Below are 7,532 nucleotides of genomic sequence, written 5' to 3' on the forward strand. Positions count from 1 at the left end.
TAAGGCATAAATAATACATTGATTCTCCATCAAGTAAACCTACAAAAAGTCTCTAAGGCATAAAATATAAGGCGTTAAAAAAGGGGAATCATGGCTCAATTGGTTCATCCTAAGAGTTAATGTAAAATTAAAAGAAAATAGAATAAGCATCAAGCACCTAAGAAGTTTTTGGCTCTAATTATCTAAAAGGAACTTCAATCAATCTTCCACATTGCATCATAAGTCTCAAATAATCGCAAAGCAAATCCAAGAATCAAATTACAGGAAGGAAAATCTAACACACATGAAAAAAATGACTGAAATAAGATTTATTGGTCAACAATGGCTCAAAAGTCTCACATAGGTACTCAAGCTATCCATATTGGTCGAGCGGGGAGACCATTCTAGCCACAAACAAGTTCAATTCCAATCCAATCAGTGAAAGGGTTTTCAAAAACAAGTTTTTCAATTTTTAAAATTACACATATATTACATATCATCATCGAGGCATAGTCGTATAAAGACGCTAAAAATCAACCCAAAGAAAACTAACTAGAAAACTAATTACTATATATGAAGCAAAAAGTAAATCCTCCCCCAAGCTAAACTTCACATTGTCCTTAATGTGAACATATATCGAATAAGAACAAGCAAGGGAAAGAGAAAACTAGGCCCTACTGGCAGAGGAGGGATCATACCTAGGGGCAGAGCTAGGACCGCCCTCAAAATAACGTCACACCATCCCTAAGACACTAAAAAAAACAAGAATTAAAAAACTAAAAGGAAAATGCAACAAAAAAAGAATGGGTTGCCTCCCATTTAGCGCTTGTTTAAGGTCTTTAGCTCGACCCCTCTTTAGTAGCTCAACCTGGGTCATGACACATAGAAGATACTCCATGGTATTTCTCATTAATATGTCCACCTCCAAACGACTCCTTCAAATTAGAGTTGATGTGCTTTGTATCCGAGCTTACTTTGATGTAGCTAAACCCATCATATGGTGGAATATTGTCCTTTTTTCTCACAAGATTTCTATTAGAAACACATTTATCAACTAAAGGGTTAGTAGCATCAATTCTCAAACAAGTACCACCAACAAAAGTAAAATTATGGTCATTAAAAAGCTTAACACAACTTGTTTATCCTGAGCTCTTATGGTCACTTGTCCTTTAGGAACATCTATTAGAGCTTGACTTGTAGCAAGAAAAGGACGACCAAAGATAAGTGGGATCTTAAGGTCTTCTTTTATATCCACTATAAAAAAGTCAACATGAAAAACAAGTTCACCAATCCCAACTAATACATCTTCAACCACACCATTAGGGAGTCTAACAGTTCTATCAGCCATCTGAAGAGATATAGTAGAGGGTTTAAGTTTTTTTAAACCTAATTTTTCATACAAAGAATAAGCCATTAAATTAACACTAGCACCTAAATAACACAATATCCTATCAAAATATGTTTCATTTATCATGCAGGGGATAGTAAAACTACCAGGATCATGCAATTTAGGTGGTAGACTCTCATGTAAAATATTAGAGCCTTTTTTCTATCAAAAGAGATATAGTAGAGGGTTTAAGTTTTTTCAAACCTAATTTTTCATACAAAGAATAAGGTATTAACTTAAAACTAGCACCTAAATCACACAAGACCCTATCAAAATATGTTTCATTTATCGTGTAGGGGATAGTAAAACTACAAGGATCGTGCAATTTAGGTGGTAGGCTCTCATGTAAAATATTAGAGCCTTTCTCCTTCGTTACCACACTTTCTAATTCCTTATCATTATGATTATGATCTAGAATTCCTTTCACAAAATTTGCAAATTAAGGCATTTGAATCACAAGATCGGAAAAAGGGATGGTGGAATATACCTTCTTAAGAGTCTCAGAATACTTTCCAAAATGCTTATCGAGCACGACTTTTGATAACCTTTGCGGGAATGGCATCGGTTCCTCATAGGCTTGTGGGGCAACAAATTTGGGACCTTCATTCACACGCATTTATATTCTTGACTCCATATTGAACACTTTCTCCTCTAATCCCCCCGTATTCAATTCATCTCTCTTCACAAAAATTGCATTGCAGTGTTTCGTTTAGACTTTTGCTTGATCTTGAAGGATTATTAGATGACTCACTTGTTGTGAAAGTTGAGAAAGATGAGTTTTTACCCTCTTATTTTGAGCGGTGAGCAATTGGATTGAGTTTTCAAAGTATTCATTTTGCTTTGCCTGTAGCTCAAATTGCTTTGATATAAGCTCTTGTTGTTGAAGCTGGGAAGTAGTAAAAGCCTTCATAATGGATTCAAGATCATATGTTGATGTTTGGGGTGGTGGTTGTTGTGTGGATTGATGATTGAAGTTGCCCTTCCTTGATAAGAAGGTAGTGTTTGAGGATTAACTTGAGTTTGATTGTTTATGTATGAGAACCCTTGATGATTTCTCCACCCTTCATCAAATGGCCTTATGGAGGTCGTGGTATAAAAAGCATTAGCTTGCTCAATCGTAATTCCATCATAATTGAGTTGACACTCCCGCGCAGTATGGCCTTATGTTCTACACATTTGACAAGTTTCCATCGAGGGTCGAGAAGACCCGGCTTGGAGTCGATCGACTTTATGAGTTAATGCCTGCACAGAACTAGTCAACATAGTTAGAGCATCAACATCATGTTTATTACCTCCCCTCTTGGGGACGTTTTGTCCTCTTGGATGGTAATTATCATTTTTCGCCATCTTCTTAATCAGATCCTTCGCAGCAGTTGGGTTCTTAGTCATGATAGAACCTCCCGACGCGGCATCAATGTATATGCGAAACTCATGGGTCAAATTATTATAGAACGTTTGGATCAAAATCCACTCTGGAATACCATGATGAGGGCATTGTCTCAGCAATCCCTTAAACCTTCTCCATGCCTCATATAGGGATTCTTCATTAGATTGATGGAAGGTAAATAGCTCGTTCCTTAATTTTACGATTTTCTCTTGGCCCAAGAATTTAACTAGAAAGGCTTTGGCAAGCTTGTCCTATGTATCAAAGGAGCCTACACCTTCATCTATTAACCACTCCCTTGCTCTATCCCGTAGTGAGAAAGGGAAGAGGACTAGTCTAATAGCATCATCAGTGACACCGTTAAGCTTCATAGTGTCACACTTCTCCAAGAAACTATATATCTATGTGAGTCACAGGGCATTCAATTGGTGAGCCTACAAAAGAATCATTGGAGATGAATTGTATGAACTGAGGCTTCAATTCAAAGCTCTGAGTGGTGACAGGTGGTCTGACAATACTAGAGAGGAGTCCATTTGTTGTATCAGGAATACCATACTCCAAGAGAGATTTTGTTCCTAGGTCGACCGTGTTTCTCGTATTTTGATTTTTCCTTCTTCTACCTCTTCGTCTTCTTGTAGTAGCTTCGATCTCTGAATCAAAAGGTGCTAAATCTTCTGAACCTGAACTTCAAGTTTTCTTGCAACAAAGAAACTAAAACGGAAGATCAAAGATACAAGGGACAATAGCCAAAGCAACAAAATATATGCTTAGTAAAAACGAATCACGAATAACTTGAATGAAACCTTTAGTCCCCGACAACAGCTCTAAAATTTGATAGGCGTGTCGCGTACCTAACAAAAATAAACCTAACTAGACCACTATTATGTATACAGGCAAGTAAGGGTCGGATCCCAAGAGATTATGGTTCAACTAATTAATTAGACTCAAGTAACCAAATCAAATAAGTGAGAATTAATAACTAATTAACAAAGAAGAACGATTAAACTGAATAATATGATAGATCAAATACTAAAAATATCCAACATCAAGCATCACCACGAGTACAATTAATGGAATAGTCGTTCTACCCCTAACATATAATTCAATTGATTAATGAGGAAAAGCAACCCCTAAATAGTACCAATGGTCTCTCGAGTTATCAGTGGCTTCCCTAATCATAATCAAGCCTACTTCCGTGGAATCATGTAAATTAAAGACTTTAAGCACATTACTCTAACTTCTTAATCATCCATTCAACTACTCTCGTGATGAACTTCAAACCCTTAATTGATTTATTCAAACTCGTCAAAACCCAACTCCCGTTGCGATTAAAACAATGGATTAATAAAAATACTAATTATCCCTAATCTAGTATTGGTATGAGTACAATAAATTAAGCATATCAATTACAATTATCATTAGAGAATTTAAAGAATTAAATAAAGCATTAATCATATTCGGGTTCCGCTAGATCTTGAAATAAGGAAACTACTCACATATATTAATGAAAACAATAACAAGAATTGAAGAAAACATAATTAATAATAAAAGGAATTAAATAGAATAAGAAATCACCAAATCTTGAATTACGAGAGATAAACGAAGAATATTGAATGCATAATCTTGAATTACAATGAAAATAAATTCTAGAAAGAAAACTAGGGTTCTAAGATGATCGATAAAGAAATTATAATGCTAAAGAGTATTTATAATAAGGCTAAAAGATAGGATAGAATAAGGAAAGAAATCGGATTAAACCCGACCAAATTCGTCCAGGCATGGGCGTGTCACACAGGACATGCCCGTGCCCAAAGTCAGAATCAATTTTTCTTCAAACTCCAACGAGAACATGGGCATGTCAAATTCGGACATGGGCGTGTCTCGCTAGGCCAACTTTACCCGACAAGGAATGGGCATGCCCGCATTCAACACGGCCATGCTTCCCTTAGCACGTAGCTGCTAGCTTAAAACACTCGACTAGACATGGGCGTGCCCCAAATGAACATGGGTGTGCCTTAGATAGAACTTCAACTTTCAACTTCCTTCCTCCTCAAAACACACCGACATGCCTATGTCTCTGTGTGACATGGGCGTGTCTCGCTGGAAATTAGCTTCTTTTCCTTTCAACATCAAACATTAGCCTTCAAGGTGAATGACAAGCTATGATAAGGATTCGCAACTTCATAAAACCTTTATATAACCTCATTAGTTCCTGAAATACATCAAAACAACGAATATACCCATAAAAGCATCATATGATCACAACTAAACCAAATCAAGCCAAAATAAGCTATGAACAACTAATCTAGACTCGAAAACTACCTAAAAAGACTCTAAGAACACGCACAAAATATGACTTATCAATCATCAAGGTTGAGTCTAGTTGTAGACACCCAAATGTGTCTCCCCAAAACCAAACCCGGTGATGAATACCTTTTGCGTCGAGTGATTATCGAACGAGGTGAAAGTGTGAAAGGTCAGGTGTTGCGGTTGGTTTTTATTAAAATTCTTTCTGTTTTCGAAAACAAATCTATTTTATGAAAACAACCAATACAGTTTAGTTTGGTCTACGACAAGGGTCCAATAATAGTGTAGTTGGATGGGGCTTGCAAAGAGCTTTCCAACGATATATTATAAGACCAATTCCGATGAATAATGAGGAAGTTATGGCCAAAATACTAAACTAGGCCCGGTTTGATCTTTACATGCGGCCCAATGATCTTGGGGAGGGCCCAATGTTAATTATTATTCCTAAATTATTAGAATTGATTATAGTTTTCTAGAATTCTCTAGAAGGTTCTTTTTAATCCTAATAGAATTAGAATTAATAATTATATTTTGATAAGTTTTATTTGGAATAAAATATTATTTTATGAAAAATACGATTTTAGTTTTCATACGGACTTTACGAGTCAATTTTGATTCATACGTGGACTCCGTGTTTGAAAGCATGTAGGAATCCAGGCTGTCGCCAAACGACAGGCCCGTCGCCACGCGACAGACCCTGTCGCCTGGCGACAAGGTCGGTTTTGCAGCGACAGAGTGGAGTTTTATTCCTTATCAAATTCTACCTATTTTCGGACTGTTTTCTTATAAATAGGGTCCTAAACCTCCGTTTTTATGCATCAACAATTCACAATCATCTCTCTCAAAAGATAGAAGCTTTCTCTCTATTCTTTTTTTAAACCATCCCTCTTACAAAATTCCGCATTCACGAGATTTAGATACACCTAGCCAAGTTCGAAGTTGCCTTCGCCCTAATCTCTATTTCAATTATTTAATTTGATTGTTTTGATTTATATTTTCCTTGAAGTTACTAACGTGTGTATTTTTTCATTAGAAAGAGGTACGAGGCATCAAAGTATGTAATCTTATTGCTCTATTCTTGTGGAAAGCATGTTTAAATTTGTTTAATTCCTAGCATCATGTTAGGTAGTTATTATTGCTTTCTAGTATCATGTTTAGGGTGCCTTTTACTCTTTTCTAATATCATGTTAGTATCATGATTAGGTCTAAAGCTTTGATTTTTATTGCTTAGTGACATGCTAGGGTTTGTTATTAATTTTGTTAGTATCATGCTTAGGATCTTACTATTAATATTATGCTTTAACATGATTATGATAATTATGATTTATGATTATTATGTTGCTTGATGTTATATATTCATTGTTATTGCTTGTTCACGCCTTTTATGCATGTTTAAAGGGAATTTGTACTTATAATTACGCTTAATAAGATAATTAATAATCTTGTTTAGGATAATATGATTATAATTCAAGTGATCGCCAATAATAGTTTTATTTGTGCATTAAATTCAACCAACATAGATAAACAGGTTTAGGGTAAATCTATTGATTGCATGTTAGTTAGAAAGCGCACATGAATACGAGAAGAATAAAGTAGAGGCCTATTATTAGGGCAGGTTCAATCTCTTTTAGGTTGGATTTGTACCTTCATCCCCAAACCCTATTTGGTTCAAGACCTTTTGGAGTTGACGATCTCTTGGATCGTTAAGGGGTGTAATCTTTACCTTGTGAACGGTTTACAAGTTCCTAAAACTTGTTGGCGACTCTTTTGCTCTAGCTTCCTTCCCTTTGGACGCCACCATGCTTAAGTGTATGATCACAGTGGGGTTCAAGTTTGGGGTAATGGCTTAAAATATTCCCTACACTAGTCATGCTAAATTAAATCCTATCGAGTTAGGACATAGGGTTAAATTCTTAAAAATGCAATGATTTCATCTACTGTAATTAGAGGCAGCTATTAAAAATGCAATTTGTTCATCTACTGTGTTCGCCTATGGGTTTCACTACAGCCTCCCCCGAGCTCAATAGGAAGGAATGAAAAGAACTTCCTATAAAAAAAAGAGATATTACAGTTGCTTCATAGCTACTCATGCCCACATCTTATAAATAAATTAATGTAGGTAACTTTCAGATAAAATGGTTAACTTTGATAAAATTCTGCAATTTTATGCGTGATCAGAGATTATAGAGAAAATACAAGTTAATATCCTATATTAACAAAGTTTATTTATATTAGGGTATATAGGTCATTTTTACAAACTATTCAGGGATAATGTTGTAAATTCCCCAATATTAAATCTTCAACCTTCTACTACAATGGAGGTGATTGTGAGTATCCACCCCCACAACCACCACCATACCTACAACCCTTTATCAAGATTCCCCGCCGAACCACCAAAAAGGATGCAATTGTACCTTCTTCAAACATATTCTGAGCAATCTCATCAACAATAGAACACAGCACGAGCTTCTTCAA

At 35.8% G+C, this 7,532-nt stretch overlaps 1 non-coding gene across 1 annotated transcript; it reads left to right on the forward strand.

The window, feature by feature from the left end:
• Positions 1–2,843: 2,843 nt before the first annotated feature.
• LOC145587178 (small nucleolar RNA R71) lies at positions 2,844–2,950 on the forward strand. Its single transcript, XR_014101202.1, has one exon. It is a non-coding gene; the product is annotated as a small nucleolar RNA R71 (small nucleolar RNA).
• Positions 2,951–7,532: the final 4,582 nt, after the last annotated feature.

This window comes from Chenopodium album, chromosome 16 (assembly GCF_948465745.1).
Source record: "Chenopodium album chromosome 16, dcCheAlbu1.1, whole genome shotgun sequence".
NCBI lineage: Eukaryota > Viridiplantae > Streptophyta > Magnoliopsida > Caryophyllales > Amaranthaceae > Chenopodium > Chenopodium album.